The 17,291-nt window shown below is 45.2% G+C and overlaps 1 long non-coding RNA gene across 2 annotated transcripts; it reads right to left on the bottom strand.

The window, feature by feature from the left end:
- Window positions 1-2,019: 2,019 nt before the first annotated feature.
- On the bottom strand, window positions 2,020-16,056 carry LOC139078868 (uncharacterized). 2 transcript variants are annotated; one of them, XR_011532021.1, is made up of 4 exons: window positions 15,518-16,056; window positions 14,644-14,729; window positions 5,421-5,570; window positions 2,020-4,149 (listed from the first exon to the last, which is right to left on the bottom strand). It is a non-coding gene; the product is annotated as an uncharacterized lncRNA (long non-coding RNA). The 2 variants fall into 2 exon arrangements; XR_011532020.1 differs by having other exon boundaries at window positions 2,020-3,323; window positions 15,518-15,734.
- Between the last annotated feature and the right edge of the window lie 1,235 nt (window positions 16,057-17,291).

The raw sequence follows: 17,291 nt of genomic DNA, 5'->3' as shown, positions 1-17,291 counted from the left end.
ACTGGCTGCTGAAGAAAGAACACCAGGAGAAACAGGACAGCAGAAGCTACAGGAAGAAAATGAAGGAAAGGCTTCTTTGTTGCCTTCAGAGAGCAGAACCAGGACACAGGGAGAACATTTGCAAAAAGTCAGCCTTTGATTCAATTTAAACAACTTTCTAATAATCAGAGAGCTGACAAAAACAACATATTACCTCCTGAGAAAGTAAGCAGCCTGTCCCTGGAGGTATTCAAGTAGCTGCTGATGTTAAATAAAAATTCTTCAAGACACTCATGAAAGATGGTAAGGTAGGTTTTATTCAAGGGGGAGCTGCTACAGTGGGGTTTAGCAGTAGAGAGAGATCAGGCTCAACTCCAAACACAAGGAAATGTGGGAATTTACAGCCAAGGAGCAGGGAGGGAGTCAGTGGACGGAAAATTATTTGGAGGAAACATCAGGGGTAAGAGGGGATTCTGGCTAAATTGACCCAATAGGATTCTTGCGGAATGCCTGGCAGGGTAATCAGACATCACATGGAGTGTGGTAGAAGATGAGGAACTTGATCAGATATTGAGGGCGGGGGATTCTGGTTAAACTGATTTAACAGGATTCATGTTAAATTGGACAATGAAAAGATGAACACAGAAGCCAAAAATCAGGGCCTAGTTGAGAAGAGAGTTCAGAGAAGATTGATAAGAGTTTTGGTCAAGACGACAGGCTTTGTGAATGAGAGATGTGCACTCATTTACTCAGTCAGTCAGTAAGTCATTCAGTCAATACTTATTAAGCATCTGCTACTTGACAAATGATGTTCTAGGTGCTGGAGAACCAAAGTCAAATGAGGCCCAATAGTCCTTGTCCTCAAGTGGCCATTTATCATGGGCAGGATGTTGCTACAAGTGGGAGGGTAGACCAGATGACTTCTGAGATCCTTTCTAACTACAGCACCCAATTGTAACCGAAAGTTCGGTCTCTGAACCCGTTGCCAATCCAAATAACGAGAACAGAGTCTTGAGTGGAAGAAGAAAGGTTTTTACTTGCCAGGCACAGGGAGCAAAGCAAGGGCTCATGCCTCAAAAATTGCTAGCTCCCCGATGAAGAATGGGTAGGGATTTTTATTTGGGGTTTTGGGTAGGGGCGGGGGAACATGTAGCTTGTGCAACTCGGTGCTTTTCCACCAGCCTGCGATTGGCCTTGAGAGGCTGCTTGCAGCCAGGCGGGAGGATGGTGAGATAGGAGGATGGCAGGTGGGCGTCCTTCGCCATTGTCTCTTGTCTTGTCTTCCTGTTTGAGGTGGGTTTGAGCGCCGGGAGTGAGGAGTTGAGGTCTGGGAAGCCTGCGCTCCATGACACTCTTGAGACAGCGGCTTTCCTGGCAAACTCAAGGACACATGATTAGCTAAACCTTAGTGTGCCTCCAACTCCAGGCCACCTGGGCTTTTAACAATGTGTAACTCCCATTTAGTTGTAAAGCTCAAAGAGTCCAAGTTTAAAGAAACAGGTATTTACATATGAGTGGAGCTAGAGAAGCAGGAAAGGGGGTGATGGGTTTTAGTTTTAACCCCATATACGCTGGGTTCAATGCCGGGGAACTGATATCAGGGCTGATTTTAAGAGCCTGTAATGAGTCTTACTTTTGAGAAGTTTGGTCCCAGCAAAACTCACAAATACAATCAGGCACCACTTAACGACAGGGACACTTTCTTAGAAATGCATCATTAGGCAGTTTCATCATTGTGTGAACATCATAGATGTGCTTACACAGACCTAGATGGTGTAGCCTACAACACACCTAGGCTATGTGGTACTAATCTTATGGGACCACTGTGGTATATGTGGTCCGTCACTGACCAAAACATCATCGTGTGGTAGATGACTGTACATTCCAGCTTGAATGAGGGTAGAGGAGAGAAAATGAGAGGCTCTTGGTGACACACTTCCATCCTCCTTATCCTCCTTGTCTATTGCTTCTACTCTAAGGGAAGAGGTAAGCGGTGGCTGCATTTCTAGTTAAGTTTAGGAAAATTCACTTTCCAAGAGGTTTACATTTTTATACAGTTTTATTTACGTTAAATCATGGGACAAATTTGGCTCATGATCAAAGGAGTCTTTATTTCATAGAATAATCTACAGTTGAGTTGTTCGAAACTGCAAGCTCCTTTCATGTCTTTACAAGTGGATTTGTTCTCACCAAAAATAATCCAATGAACTTTGAGGAGGTTTCCTACTTGAGAAATCAAGGCTCATAGGTTTAACTTCCTGGACCTTTGCTTGCTCAGCTTAAGTCCTTCACACAAGTACGTCAATTCCTCCTCATCTCCTTGCTTCTTACTCAGGATCCCTTTCCATCATGACAGTTGACCTGGGACTTCTGCAGAGAGATGGCCTCATGGGGCATCTAGATGGTGGTAGAGGAAAGACTTGTAGCCTGGGCGAGTCACTGGACTTTTGTCTGATGAAAGCTCTAGGGGTAGATGAGGTGGCCCCTATCATCATTCACATGATGTGAAGAAATTATCAGGTACTTTGTCCCCTGACAAAGATCCTGATCCAGTCTACCTCCTAGAAACTCAAGCAGTACCCACATAGTAGTCCTCTCTGCCCCATTGCCTGGCATCCGAGGTTTTGCTGTTTTGCTCTAACTACACTCCTGGTGCCAGATCCCCCTCTTTTCCCTTCTTTCCCGGTCTCTCCTCAATTGCAGAACATACATGTATTGTCTTCCACCAAAAAGTTTTATTTTATTCTCCTCTTTCATAAGACCCCTCAGTGCAATTTTAATATCATCCTAAATAATTAGCATGCATGCACACATACACGTGAGTGTACACACACACACACAGACACACACACAGCAGGGAGGGTTTGGTCTTCAGAAGTACAGTTGCTAGTAGGAAAAATGTATTTTATTCAAGAGAAGGTCACCTTCCTGTCCATAAGAGAAACTGACTTCTTCTAATGCAGCAAAGAAAACACCAAAGTCAGTTGAGTTGTTGACATTAGGGAAAAAAAGCAGGTGGGATATAAATACTCTGCTACATGTCCATGGAGGATCTAGCCAAAACAGCTTAATGACTCCTAGCTCAGAGGAGGGTTGGGAGTGCTCCAAGTTTGGCCAGGAAGACGGCAGAAGACTCCAGGAAGATGGTAGAAGACATCAGCAGAAGTGGTGCCTCAATGGACCCCACTTGACTGCCACCTTCAGCACATTTCCCCCAATCTCTGCTGCTTGTTTCAATTTCTTGCGTGGATTGAGTGGCCTGGTGGGGTTCTACCAAAAGTCCCAGATCGGCAGCTGGGCAAGCTCTCTGGATGTTTTTAGTAGATACGTCCTTTAAGGGGTCGCTGAAAAGAGCAGAGGGAAGAAGAGAAAGGTAAATGGCAAGGTTTGTGATGGCGAGTCTCCTTCTGAAGCCGATATTAGGATTCCCATCAGCAGGGCAGCTGCGTATGATTGTGTACCTTATTCTCTGAAAAGAGCACACAGCCAAAGGGGCAAGTTAAGGCTAAAATGCAGGCCTGGCACAGGATCCGTTTATCCAGAACGGGCATCTCTTCCAAGTCTCATGAAGGCACTGAATGGCTTAGCAATGTCTGCTCAGGGGTTACTCTGAGATTATGCTGCTCCTGTCATCCCAACTCTCATAGTCCACAGGCTGTTTCCCTGTCCGGGAGAAGGCTGGAAGCAGCAGGACAAAAGCTAGCATCATCACCATGTTCACATCCTCCCGACCACCATCTGTACTCCTCCCTATGGACAGTGAAGTGGAAGGCAGCTTTAAAGGGAGAAAAGGGGTTGGCCTGGTGGTGCAGCAGTTAAGTGCGCATGTTCTGCTTCAGCAGCCTGGGGTTCGCCGGTTCAGATGCCGGGTGCGGACATGGCACCACTTGGTAAACCATGCTGTTGTAGGCGTCCCACATATAAAGTAGAGGAAGATGGGCACGGATATTAGCTCAGGGCCAGTCTCGCTCAGCAAAAAGAGGAGGATTGGTGGCAGGTGTTAACTCAGGGCTGATCTTCCTCAAAAAAAAAAAAAAAAAAAGGAGAAAGCATGGGGGCCGAGATGTTCAGGGAATTTGTTTCTTGTTTAGCTGCTGCCATCCCACACCGTGACTGTGAGCAGGTTGGCTAATCTCTTGGGTCTTGGCTTCTTCAATCCTAAAATGAAATCTATTGCAAATAAACTAAATGGAAGTTTACTGTGACAATGAAATAAAACCTATTCCCTGCCTTTCAGTCTTGAGGGACAATCAGATCCACCTCCATCCTGTTCTCTGCGCCCCCCCCCCCCCACACCCAGCTTCAGGCAAGTGAGGACAGGATTCTTTGCGCTGTACCCAGACCGTGCTCCTTAAAATGTCACAGGGTATTTTCCCAAAGAAAATGTGCGTAGGGGCTTGCAGGGGTGGCCCTGAGCAGTCACAGACCCTGAGCCATTTTCTGTCTCTGCAGCATTCATCTTTGAGAGAGAGAGAGAGAGGAGGTGCTTACTGAACCTGTTCGAATACCTCCAAGCACCTGAACCATGACGCCGCCTGCCTGCGCTCTCTCCATCCCTCCGTCTGCTGCCCTCTGCTCAGGCCACGTCTGAGATAACTGGGGAAAGGCTGACGCCCTCAGCCAGTGAGCAGAGGCTGGATCAGACGTCACTGTCACCATGCAAATATGGTAGGTCCCTTTGCCCTTCAACCCAGCATCCCTTGCAGGGTGAAGCCTCTGGTGAGATCATTATTTGTTCCAACCTTCAGCTGCCAGGTGGGTGCTCCCGGAGCTCTCCATCTAGAAGCCCTCGGGACCGGAGATTTAGTAGCTGATCAGGCACCAGGGCTTCCAATTTACGGTTCAGAGAAAAGAAACCCTATTAATCTGGCACCTTTTATTCCACTGTAAATTCCAGCCATATTTAACTCAGCCACCATCAAGGTTTTCCCCTATCTGCCAGCAGCAGGCCCATGATATAAAGCTTGCCCATTCAAGGAGAAATTAAGATCCTGCTTAGTATTCAGAGGGTGGTTCCTCTCAGGAGCTTCCTTTTTGAAGTCCCCACCATCCCCATTTGGCAGGGGAGGAGCATCTCTGCTCTAATTTATGGAAGCTTTTTTTGGTTCTGTGGCTGGAGGAAAAGAGACCTAGTTTCCTTCCACTTAGAAAACTCAGACTGTCTGTGCTGATGGCCTGGTGACAGTCCTTCCCCCTTGTGAAGCCCAGAGAACGAAAATGACTTGTCAAGGCCATGGGGCTCATAAGTTCCAGAGCCAGGGCCAGAGAAAGGAGGAGAGGGAAGGGAATTATTTTAATTAATTAATCAACTAATTTTGTGGGCATCGCCTACATTCTAGGCACTTTTGAGTAGTCTTTCCTATTAAATGCTGACAACTCTGCCAAGTCAGTGCTACCATCTCCACTTAACAGAGGAAGAAACTGAGGCTCTGACCACCCACCTGATAAGGAACAAGCCTGGGATTAAAGTCTCCAGCTTCAACGGCAATTCCTTCAGAGTCATCAACTGTTTCCTGAGGGCCTACTGTGCGCCAGGCACCACACAAGGAGCGGGGAATAAAGACGTGAACATGAGATCTCTGTCTTCCATTCTAGTGGAAAGAAACAGAAATCAGAGAGTAAATAATAATAAAATATCAGAATGATGAGTGCTCTGCAGAGAATGAAAATAGGATCCTATGATAGAAAGAGGCAACAATAGATTGAGTAGTCAGAGAAGGCCTCTTGGAGGAGGTGATATTTAAGGAAGCGTCTAGGGGCTAGAAAGAGCCAGCTCATGCAAAGGGACAGGAAAGGAGAATCTAAGCGGAAGTCATGGTCACCACAAAAGGCCCAAGGAGGGAATGACAGTGGCTGGTTCATGTCTGAGGAACAAGAAGAAGGCCCCTGTGGGAGGAAGTGAAAGTATGGGGTGAGTCCAGGGCCACAGGCAAGGGCCAGGCTGAGGAGTTTAGATTTTATTTCAAGTATGATGAGAAGCCATTAGAATGTTTTAAGTAGAAGACTGGCATCATCTTTATAATTTAAAAAGAGACATTGGCCCCAACAGCTTGAGATTGAATTGTTTTCCTAGCTAAGATTTCCTCAATACGACCCAGCTGAATCACTACTGGGTATTTACCCAAACAACTTGAAATCAATAATTCAAAGAGACTTAAGCACCCCTACCTTAATTGCAGCATTTTTCACAATAGCCAAGATGTGGAAGCAACCCAAGTGCCCATGGATTGATGATTGGATAAAGAAGACGTGGTATATATGTATACAGTGGAATACCACTTGGTCACAAAAAAAGATGAAATTGTCCCATTCGCAACCACACGGATGAAGCTTGAGGGCATCATGTTGAGTGAAATAAGCCAGACCGAGAAAAACAAACACCATGCGATTTCACTTATATGTGGAACATAAACAAACTTACAGACAAAGAGAGCAAATTAGTGGTTACTGGGGGAAGAGGGGTGGAGGGTGGGCACAAGGGGTGAAGGGGCATAGTTATATGGAATATGACAAATAATGTACAACTGAAATCTCACTATTTCATAAGCTGTTATGACCACAATAACAAAAAAAGTTAAGACAATAATAATAATAATAATAAAAGAGTTTCTCAAAGCCAAATGGGCCAGCTCCTCTCTGCTGTTATCTGGGGGGACAGCGCCTGCCATGGCTCCCAAAATTCTTGCCATCAAAAAATTATTTTCAGGCAAAGAAAGTAATAAACCTCTTAAAAATAAAAATGTGAGGGGGTTGGAACTCACTAAACCTGCGTCAGTCCTGGTACCTCAGAAACAGTTGACCAGACAAGTCATTCCCAGTTCATGGACCTGAGGTAACAAGACCCAAGACAGGGATGGGCTGATGGGCGAGGACACAGATGAGGAGCGGCCTAGACGATGGGCTGGGCCAGGAGTCCCTCGAACTCCAATAGCCTGAACAGCCAGCCTGCCTGACTCCCCCAGACACACTGCCTTACTCCAGTGTTTGAAAACTGTTGGGAAGTTGAATAAGTAACTTCTCATCTCTTGATACAAATTGGCAGAGGTAAATTTAAAGTCCCCAAAAGGTGACGGAAAGCAGAGTTCTCCTTCCACCTCACGCAGTAACTGGCCCTCTTCATCTCTTCACGGGGTTGCTTGGATGTCATACCGGGACCATTGGTCTGTCTGCACTAGAACGACATGGAGCACCACTGATCCTCTGGTGGAGCCAGGGAATGTGAATTTGCAGGAATGGCAGCATTTTGAGGCTCACCAATATTTGCGGACTGCTAGAAGCCCAGTGGGTCACCTTCTGTCGGCTGCAGGTGGAACCCCCAGTGGAGGATGCTTCAGGATAATGCTCGTGTCAACTCCTGCTCACAATAATTCACAACTCTACCCTTTTCATAACAAGGATCATCTCATTTGTCCTCAAAAGCCCTATGAGAAGGTAGGGTGGAATAGGATTATTTCCTTTTGAGAACTGAGGAAACAGAGACAGAAGTTTAGTGACTTGCCCACGGTCAGGTAGCAGGTAAGGAGTAAAGCCTGGATTTGAATCAGGCCCTCTGAGTTCAAACCCTGTGCTGTTTCCAATTGTAGAAATCAGCTGTCCCAGAATTGAGTAGCAATGCCCCATCTTTGCAGCACTGTGAATAGGCTGCAGAGACCCAGATGGCAGAGGTGCTGTTTGGAAAGCACCAAGCAGAAAGAGGAACTCTGTGTTCCGAGGGGCGCTTAATTGACCTGATTTATTTCAACGTGGATAAGGAACTACCAAGATCCTCGGAGTGCGGGAGTCCTGGTTCATTGTCCTCTCCCTGAGGCGGGTTTTAAAAGTCATAAAAGACTGGAATTTTATCTTTTGATGTCTACCCCTGTAGATTAACCAGTTTCCTGATCATACCGGCTCTCCCCTCCACCAGCACATGGAAGGGAGGGACTGAAGCTGTTTCTCAACATGGGGAGGAGGCAAGAGGAGAGAAGATGGAGATTTGGGGGGAATTTCTGTTTGTTCCTGAGCCAACTATGCTTGTCCCACTCTAGACCCTTCAGGGAAGGGAGTAGAATTAGTTCTGAGGGGCTTCAAAGAAAAATAACTAGTGATTGGCAAGTCTGAATCCTCTCCAAGTTGGAGTGAGTCACAGGAGTGGGAGTAGGAGGTGACAGAGATTTTTAACTCCTTCTGGGGGAGATGAGTCTGACCAGGCTAAGTCAAAGATCTTCAAATCCTAAGGTAGATAAGAAACATTGGATTTTATTAGAAATGCAGATTCCTGGGTCTATCAGCAATGAATCCCATTCAGGAGGCCTGAGATGGGGCCTCAGAATCCACCCTTTAGCAAGGATCATTCTATTAAGGTGGTCCACAAGATCATACCTCAAGAAAAACTTGACTGTCTGGGCCAGATCCAGGGCTAAGATTCCCGCAGATTCCCTTCCTAGTAACACTTTAGCTAGACAGAGACAGCTCATTTCCAGTAAGATCCTGACAATTCCTATAATTCACTGCTCTGTTCTCAGAGCTCAGCAGCTCCTCAATGTGGTGAGAAGGAGAATTCTCTTCCCTGCCTCTGACTGCCCTTTCCAGCTTCTTTTCTACCCTGTGACACTATCCAACCTTACTCCTTCCGTGCCCTTGTGAAATAGTCACCCGTGGATTCCAGACTACATAGGAAGTGAAGTGAGGCCTGGAGAGAGCTGTGGCCTAGACTGGTGGAGAAGTGCCCTACAAGGCTGATGATGAGGTTTATGGGAGAGCTAGAAGGTAGAAGCCAAACAGTCTTCAATGACAGCAGGATTTGGATGTTTCCATTGAGAAGAGCTAAAGTGAACTTGGGTGTGGAAAGCGAAGAGGCTCTAAGGCTACGGAGTTGAACATATCATCCACATAGACTTTGAAGTTGCCCAGACAATGATAGGAAATGGCTTGCAGACGAAGACCATAAGCAATGCTGAATACTTCAATAAGAGATGGCCATGCCACCAGGTCAGTAGATGACAGCAAGCTGTGGGCGTCAAAGGAAGAGGGGCTGATGAAGGAACAAAGTTGAATAATAAACGTAGAAAGTAGGAGTGAATGTCTAGAGGATGTCAACCTGGTCTCCATGCTGGAGCTGGAGGAAGGGTATCAGTAGAAAGCAAAACAAGGAAAATGAGTAACTTCCAAGCAGAGGGTTGCAAAGGAGGTGGTCCTAACAGGCGGAAGCCAAGTGTCAGTTAACACAGTATCATGTAATGATTTAGGAATCAGAGAGACCTGGGTTCTAGCCCGGCTCTGCCAATTTCTAGTCATGCAATCTGGGGAAAGTCACTCTATCTTCCTTTGTCTCATTTTTCTTATCTGTGAAATGGAGATACAAATAGTGCCTACCTTATAAGTTGTCTGTAAGGGTTTCATAAATATTGTATGTTGGGTAATCAGCACAGTGCCTGGCACATACTAAGTGTTCAATAAATGTCAGCTATTATTACTAATATTAGTTTTGAAAATCAATGTTTGGATGGAATAATCTAGAAAAAGTATGAGGGTGGGGAAAAATTGCTTGGCAATTTTGACAGAGACTGGCTAGATGCTCATCTATCTCATTTCTTCTTCCTGGGCACACAGAAAGACTACCTTTCCCAGCCTCCTTTGTAATGCGCTTGGATCTTACATGATTAAGACATTTCTTTGAAGTCTTTTTGAATGTTTTCTGAAGAACATGTATCAGGTACAAGAAAACAACCAATTTCCAAACCAAAAGGAATTATAAGGGCGGAATAAATGCAAATAGAAGATTCAGTTCTCTCCTTTGAATTGGTAATAAGGCTGCTTTCCCTCCTTAACTGCTCCTGTGGGCAAGGCTCCATGTTCTGCTGATCATGGGGCAGTTCAGAGATAGCTCTTGTTCACTAGGTAGTGGAGAATGGGATTGACCTGGAGCATCACGGTAAAGAGGTGATTCAGCAAAATGCCTATGACATGAGTTATCATCTTCACAAAAGATGCCATCGCCATTCCCAGCACACACCCTGAGTTGTTTTTTCTGACACAGTCATATTCTCGCCAAGTTCCTGAATCACTGATAGGTCCCATTTTCGTGAAGGCTGTTGAATGTGTTGAGAAGCATGAGTGGGGAGCACGACAAAGTTGTGCGACTCATACAGCAGAACAAAACCCACATCCTTGACTTCTCTAGTGCTATGTTGTAATCCTTTGAACACAACCCCATAATCTTGACAGAGTGTATAAGTGGGGACCCTCCAATACAGAGTGAAACTCTATATGTATTTATTTAACCAATATTCATGGAGTGCCTTATAGGTGCAACACTACATTAGGTGCTAAAGGTTTGATGACAAACAACTCAGACAAGGTCCCAATTTGCTTGGAAGATAATTATTAAAACAAGCTACTGTATAGCAGTTAAGTACTAAGGATGTTTGGATAGGGGAAGTGCTATAAGGATAGATGTAATGAAAGTCAAATCACAGTATCCCCTTTATCAATGCCCTGTGACTCTAATTACCCTGGGCAAGCCTTTCGTATGTGTGTGACTCTCAGTTTTGTCATCTATACAATGGATTATCACACTTCTTTCTTAAGAATCTTTGAGATAGTGTATGTGTAGCATTCTGTAAAGTGTATATTCTTGCCCAAATATAAGAAAGTATTGCTAAGAGAGTCTCAGTCTATCTTTCCTTCATGCTGAATGGTGAGAGAACTTCCTGATGGTTTTGTGTGTTATCAAAGTCAACAATGCTAAAGTTCCTTTCTGGCTGAGCCCCAGGCAGACAGGAATCACCAGCTAGAAGCACTTCTCTAAGGTTCATTCTCAGTCTCAGCTGTTTGCACTCTTTCTGGATGTGCCCTGAGCTCCTTGGCCGGCTGTGCTTTATCCCTACTCTCCTGTCCCTTTTCAGTACGCTAACAGAGCTAACATACTATAATCTTCTCTCCTTTATTACTCACAAGTGACGCTGAGTACCAGCAGCATTAGTAGCCACTGGGTGTTTGTTAAATGCAGACTCATGGGCCTTAATCTATACCTCCTGAATCAGAAACTAAATTTTCGCACAATTCCCAGATAATTTAATGTGCATTAAAGCTTGGGGTACATTGGCTTAGAACATAAGTTGATTTCTACCCAACTGCTTAGTTCTTTCATTCTAAAAATAATGACTTTGCACTACTGTGTGCTGTCACTGTGCTAGGTGTAGGAGTTACACTGTGGAGCTCCTAGAACAGCAGGGAAACATCTATTTGAAATCTTTTTGGAGTGATGCAGGTTACAGGCTAATAAGAAGTGGCAGTAACTGACTCACAGACAAATCAATGTGGCAGAATGTGAGAACCGCTCCGATATGGATGACGAAGAGCTGTGGGAATAAGGGAAAAGTTAAGTTGGCGTGGGCAGCTGAGAAAGACTTCGCAAAGGAGGCAATGCTTGGGCTTAACATTGAAGGATGAGTAAGAACTGGATGGGTGGAGCAGTGTGAGAGGATAAAACTCTCAGCCAAGGGACAGGGATGATGGACGTCAAAGCAAGAGGAGGCCTGTTCTGCTCTTGGCTGGAGGCCCAAGCTCTGCTCTCACCATGGGAAAGCTCTCCTCCAGTTGGTGCTCTGCCAACAATCACCGTGAGGCCTTGGGCAAACCACCGCTTCTGTCTGAGTCCCAACTTCATCTAAAACTTGTGGTTGGATTACAACTTAGCAGTTTTCAAAATGGAGAGAATCCCTTTAACTTTCAGCAATGGCCAAAGGAAATGGAGAAGAGGCAGGACACTGGGCTGGCCATTAGAACATCTGCCAAGTGTAATCCTTTCCCACCAGGGGCTTCCACTTAGCTTTAAAAGACAGCAGAGGTGAAGTGGGATTTCACATATTTAACAAGTATGAAAACCATGGAAGGAAGTGACTTCTAAGGTCTCCAGCCAATGTTAACACTGAACGCTTACTCAGTTTTTCAACAACTCTCTGGGTTACCACCTAGCTTGGATTTTCAACATTATGGCCAGAGGCATCCTCTCACTATATGTCCTGGAGCTAAAATTTTCCTACTTTCTTTTTTAAGAATTCCTTTCCTAAATGAAACCACACAGGAAAAACCTAATATGAAGAAGAGATCAAAGAAATAAACAGATTTCTGGGCAGATTAAGTCTTCACTATTCAGTGGTACTTTTTTATATGGGGTCTCCTTGCCCCTATCACCACCCCACCTCCGGCCCTTCTGTAGATCCCCAGGATTGAGTGTAAAAAAGGAAGGACTCCAAGGAAGGGATTCAAGCTGAGACGAAGGTTGCAGTAAGTCCTGGAGCTTTGATAGTAGAGAGCTTCCCTAGAGACAGGGACGGTGTGGGGCTGGGAGCAATAGCTTAAAGGGAATTGGGGAATGGAAAAAAAGAAAAGGAGAGGAACAGATAAAAGAAATCAAATAAACAAAAAGGAAGAAAAAGATAAGAAAAGAGAACTCCCTAAAAGGCCAATTAAGTAGTCTGAAGGAATACTATATGAAGCTTTAGTGCCTGCTGCACACACAGCCACCTTTTGTAGAAAGTTGTCCTGATCCATCGTTTTCCACTTACTTGTGATTATGGATTGAATTGTGTCCTCCAAAAAAGATATGTTGAAGTCTTAATCCCAGCATCTCAGAACGTGATCTTATTTGGAAGTAGGGTCATTGCAGATGTAATTAGTTAAGATGAGGTCATACTGGAGCAGAACGAGCCCCTAATCCGAAATGACTGGGGCCTTTATAAGAGAGAAGAGATACAGAGACAGAGATACAAAGGGAGAACACCATATGACGATGGAGGCAGGAATTGAAGTGTTGCATCTGCAAGCCAAGGAGTGCCAAGGATTACCAGCAACCACCAGAAGCTAGGAAGAGACAAGGAAAACTTCTACCCAGACTCTCAGGAAGCATGGCTTTGTAGACGCTTTGATTTTTGACTTCTAGCCTTCAGAACTGTGATAGAATAAATTTCTGTTGTTTCAAGCCACCCAGTTTGTAGTACTTTATTATGGTGGCCCTAGGAAACCGATACACTTACTGTGGAACTAGCAGTAGGTTTTGCTAGAGAAATCATCCATGCTACTCAGCAGATGGCTTGGGCATGAGCGTTGACACAAGAGAGCTGGTGCCTCAGAGCCAACCTGGCACTCTGTCCAGTTGGGATGTTCCCACTTAGTGATGGCAAAGCAAGGCAATCACACCCTTCTTTGGAGCCACATAAATGCAGATAGAACAAAAGAGAGAAAGCAGATAAGAGCTCAGCTCACCCCAAGTCACTGTTTGCCAAAGAGAATCCACTGTCAGTCAAATCCGTGGCCAGAAGGAAGGGGCATCCCCTACCGAAAAGAGATCTTTAGAGTAACAGATGAGCATAAGTAAGAATTCCCCCAGAAGGATACGTGTTGTAGGCAGGTTGTAAAATAAACCAGCTGCAGGGGTGAGGCGTCCCTTAGAACCACTGGAATGCCTATGCTTGCAGGCAAGGAGAAAAGAATTGGAAGCAAATGTGCAAGAAGAAGCATGGGTGAAGGAGGGAGGGACTACAGAATGACCAACCATCCCAGATTGCCCAGCATAGAGGGGGGTCCTGGAGCATAAGACTTTCAGTTTTAAAACTGAGAATCCCAGGCATGTCAGGATGAGTTGGTCATCCAATAAGAGAGAGTGAAGGAGCTGAGTGGAAGAAGAAAGTTTTGCATGATGGAAGAAGTTATCAGCCCCTGAGAATATATAAGCACAAGCAATCTAGACAGATCCAGATCAATCCAGATTTGGGGAGCCCTTGGCCTTCTTATGGTTTGGCCAGATGGGCATATCAGTGGATTTAGGGGAACTGGTACTCAGGATTCACTCAGAGCCTCTACTCTGCCCAAAGGCTTGGGAAGGGAAGGGTGGGTGACATGAGCATCCACTTCTGCAGGATGAAAGAAAGTTTGCCCATCAGGCAACGTCTCCAAGGGGAGAAGTCCTTCACACTGAACTCGCCAACATGTCTTCTCATCCCGTGGGACTGTCCACCATATTCCTAAACCCCACAGGAAGCCTTGTAGGGAGGGAGCCTAAGGCCCTATTCACAGAGATGCTTTTCCTTCTCTCCTAGTTCTTCACCCCATCCCGGCCACAAATCTTACGTGGCATGCTCTCAACGATCTGTGAAAACTGTCTTTTACCAACTTATCCCCACCAACTGAGAGAAATTCCCCAGTTTACGCTTCTATATTCTCCCAGGTATATGCCCATCACAGCACTTTTCAGAATGGAACACAGTCATTGATTTTCTGTTTGACCTCCTCTGCTTGAGAACAGTTTCCTTCATAGCAGGGCCCGTACCTTGCTCATCTTTGAAACCCCAGGGTCCAGGAAATGCCTGGAATGTAGGTTGTGCAATGTCTGGCAAGTAAGCTAATTAATTAATTAATGTTAGTTAACATTGATCAGCATGCTCTTTCTCTTTGAGTGAAGTATCTATTACCTGGCACTTTCTGGATTTGTGGTGTATCAGTCATTAAGCCATCTGCATGCAGTTAAAAAAAAAGGAGGCGGGGGGAGAAAGAAGGAAACACATCAGAGCCTTTACAGCCTCAGAGGGCTCCCTGAGTGAGCAGTCACTGTGGCCAGCTCGAAGGGCAAGCCTGAGGTCTTGTGCCAGGGCAGTGACAACAGCTCTGGAAGTGGATACAGACCCCTATGCACGTTACGACAGATGTGCGTGCGGATCGTCATACCCTGATGATTCTACTTCGTCCATGCTCACTTGATGACTGTGGTTCTGAAAGAAGAAAAAGAAACTGAGCTGGGAAAAATACCAACTGCTGAGCTCCAGACAGAAGCTCAATAAAAGAGAAACAGGATGGTATAAATTGGCTAACAGAACACTTGGCTTGAACACCCCATGACATTAATCATATCTTGTAAAGAAGGTCCATGATGATGAGGTGGTGGACCTGGGCTCTGATCTCCCTTCCACTACGGTGTGTCTTCAGTTAGGTGGTCTAACCTCTCTGAGCCTCCAGTAGCCCATCTCTAAGTTCAGCTAATAATCCTTCTGCCCCAGGTCCACTGGGGAGACATATGAAATAACACATGCCAGACATCTTGAAGTCTTCTAGAGAGGCGTCCTAGAGAAATTCAAAGCAGAGAATTTTCTCTGCCTTAAAATGACTCCCAGAGCCCCAAGGACAATTATTTTAGAAAACCTACTGATGGATTAAAGTTTATGAATCTGAAAGCTAATGTACCTTCCTCTCTAAAGAGCAGGGCACTGCAGGCTTTGGGGTTGCACAGAAACTCAAACACTCGTGCGAGAAGCCTATGAGTAAATAAAGCTTATCTTTTGTAAAGAATTGGAATGTGGAAGCATTCTACTCGTAGACCAGCACTGTTCAAAATTCTTTTGTTCTGCAATTTAAAAAAACATAGGCCTAATGTTTCACTGACCTCCTGTGGGCATAGGAAAGAAGTACATTCACCCCACAGATCTAAATTTCCTGGTATGAGCTAAGGGAGAACATCTTAAATCTATCTTCCTCTCGGAAAATTGGCCCTGTATTTACAAACCTCCTGGGAATAAGATTCCACATGTTATTTCATTTTGGTCCAGGATCCATCAGGCCCTTGTGGTAAGTTCCTCCTGATAATTTAAATGGTACTTGAGTCCATTTTATAGATTCCTGAAACAGCAGAGCAGGCAGTGTACAACAGACATCATCGAGGAGCTGACTGAAACGTACACTCCTGAGCTCCACTCAAAGATTCTGAATTTGCGGAACTAGGGTGGACCTGAGAATCTGTATTATGTAATGAAGCACCTGGGTGATTCAGATTGGATCTCACTTAAGATACCAACTTGCCCAACCCCCTTGTTTTACAAACGAGGAAACTGAACGTACTGAGAGATTAAGCTTCTTGCCCAAATTCACAAAGCAAATCTGGAACTTGACACTGGCTTCTGACTTAGTCTTAACTCTGTAATTTGCAATCAAAACAGTCACCATTTATTCAGCAGCACTTATTCGTTGGCTACCATGCTGAATAAGTTGCCTTGTAGCATCCTTTTATCAACTCTGTGGAGAAGATGGAGTGTATTATTACCCCATCTTATAGGTGAGGAAACTGAAGCTTAGAGTGGGGACATGACACACAGCTAGTTAAATGCAGAGCAAGACTCAAACCCAGCACATGTGACTTTAAACCCGAGCTCCCACCCACTGCCCCACTCTGTCTCAGAAGCACAGCACAGACATTAATCTTTCGTGGCTCTCTTAAGGGCAGCAGCTTCCCACGGTTTGAAATAAAGTGATGCCCACGTGGCCTCCAGGGGCACACGTTAACAAACCCTCACGCTTCCTTCAATAGAGGGGATCTTCATGATGAGGGGTCTTTGTAAATCTCAACTTAGAGAAAGAATCTCCCTCACCACATCCCAGAGAAACTTGTACACAGAATCAGCTAGCACTTTTTAATCTACCGGAAGATCAAGCTGAGGTTGCAGGCAGAGCCCCTTCAACAAGCACCAGCCCATTGAAACGGGAATATAGAGAGCCGTTCAACTAGGGAATAGCAGGAAAAAACAAAGGCTCTCTAGAGGGATGGGTCCAAGATCCAAGATCCAAGATTCCTTCAGAGGAAGTAACACTGTTAATGGATCAAAAGAAGAAACAGGGGACCAGCACCATGGCATAGTGGTTAAGTCCAGCACTGCACTTCAGCGACCCAGGTTCGTGGGTTCAGATCCAGGGTGCAGACCTACATCACTCATCAAGCCATGCTACATACAAAATAGAGGAAGATTGGCCCAGATGGTAGCTCAGGGCAAATCTTCCTCAAGGTAAAAAAGAGGAAGATTGGCAGATTGGCAGCAGACGTTAGCTCAGAGCAAGTCTTCCTCACACCCACACACAAAAAAGCTTGGGGCTGGCCTGGTGGCATAGTGGTCAAGGTCATGCCCTCTGCTTTGGCGGCCTGGGTTTTGTGGGTCAGATCCCAGGCACGGACCTACACACCACTCATTATACCACACTGTGGTGGTGTCCCACAAATAAAGTGGAAGAAGATTGGCACAGATATTAGCCCAGTGACAATCTTTCTTAAGTAAAAAGAGGAAGATTGGCAACAAATGTTAGCTCAGGGCCAATCTTCCTCACACACACAAAAAAAGAAGAAACAGGATTATTCTAATGCACCTATTTCTCTCATTAAGCCCTGTATTACTTATCTATTTCTGTGTAAGAAGTTATCCCCAAACTTAGCAGTTTAAGACAAACATTAATCATCTCACAGAGTTTCTGAGGTCAGGAATTTGGGAGCAGGTCTGCTGAGTGGTTCTGGCTCA

The sequence above is a fragment of the Equus przewalskii genome, chromosome 23 (genome assembly GCF_037783145.1).
Source record: "Equus przewalskii isolate Varuska chromosome 23, EquPr2, whole genome shotgun sequence".
In the NCBI taxonomy this organism is placed as follows: Eukaryota; Metazoa; Chordata; class Mammalia; order Perissodactyla; family Equidae; genus Equus; species Equus przewalskii.
Note: the sequence above shows the minus strand (reverse complement) of the source record. Positions and strands in the feature narration are given on the sequence as shown.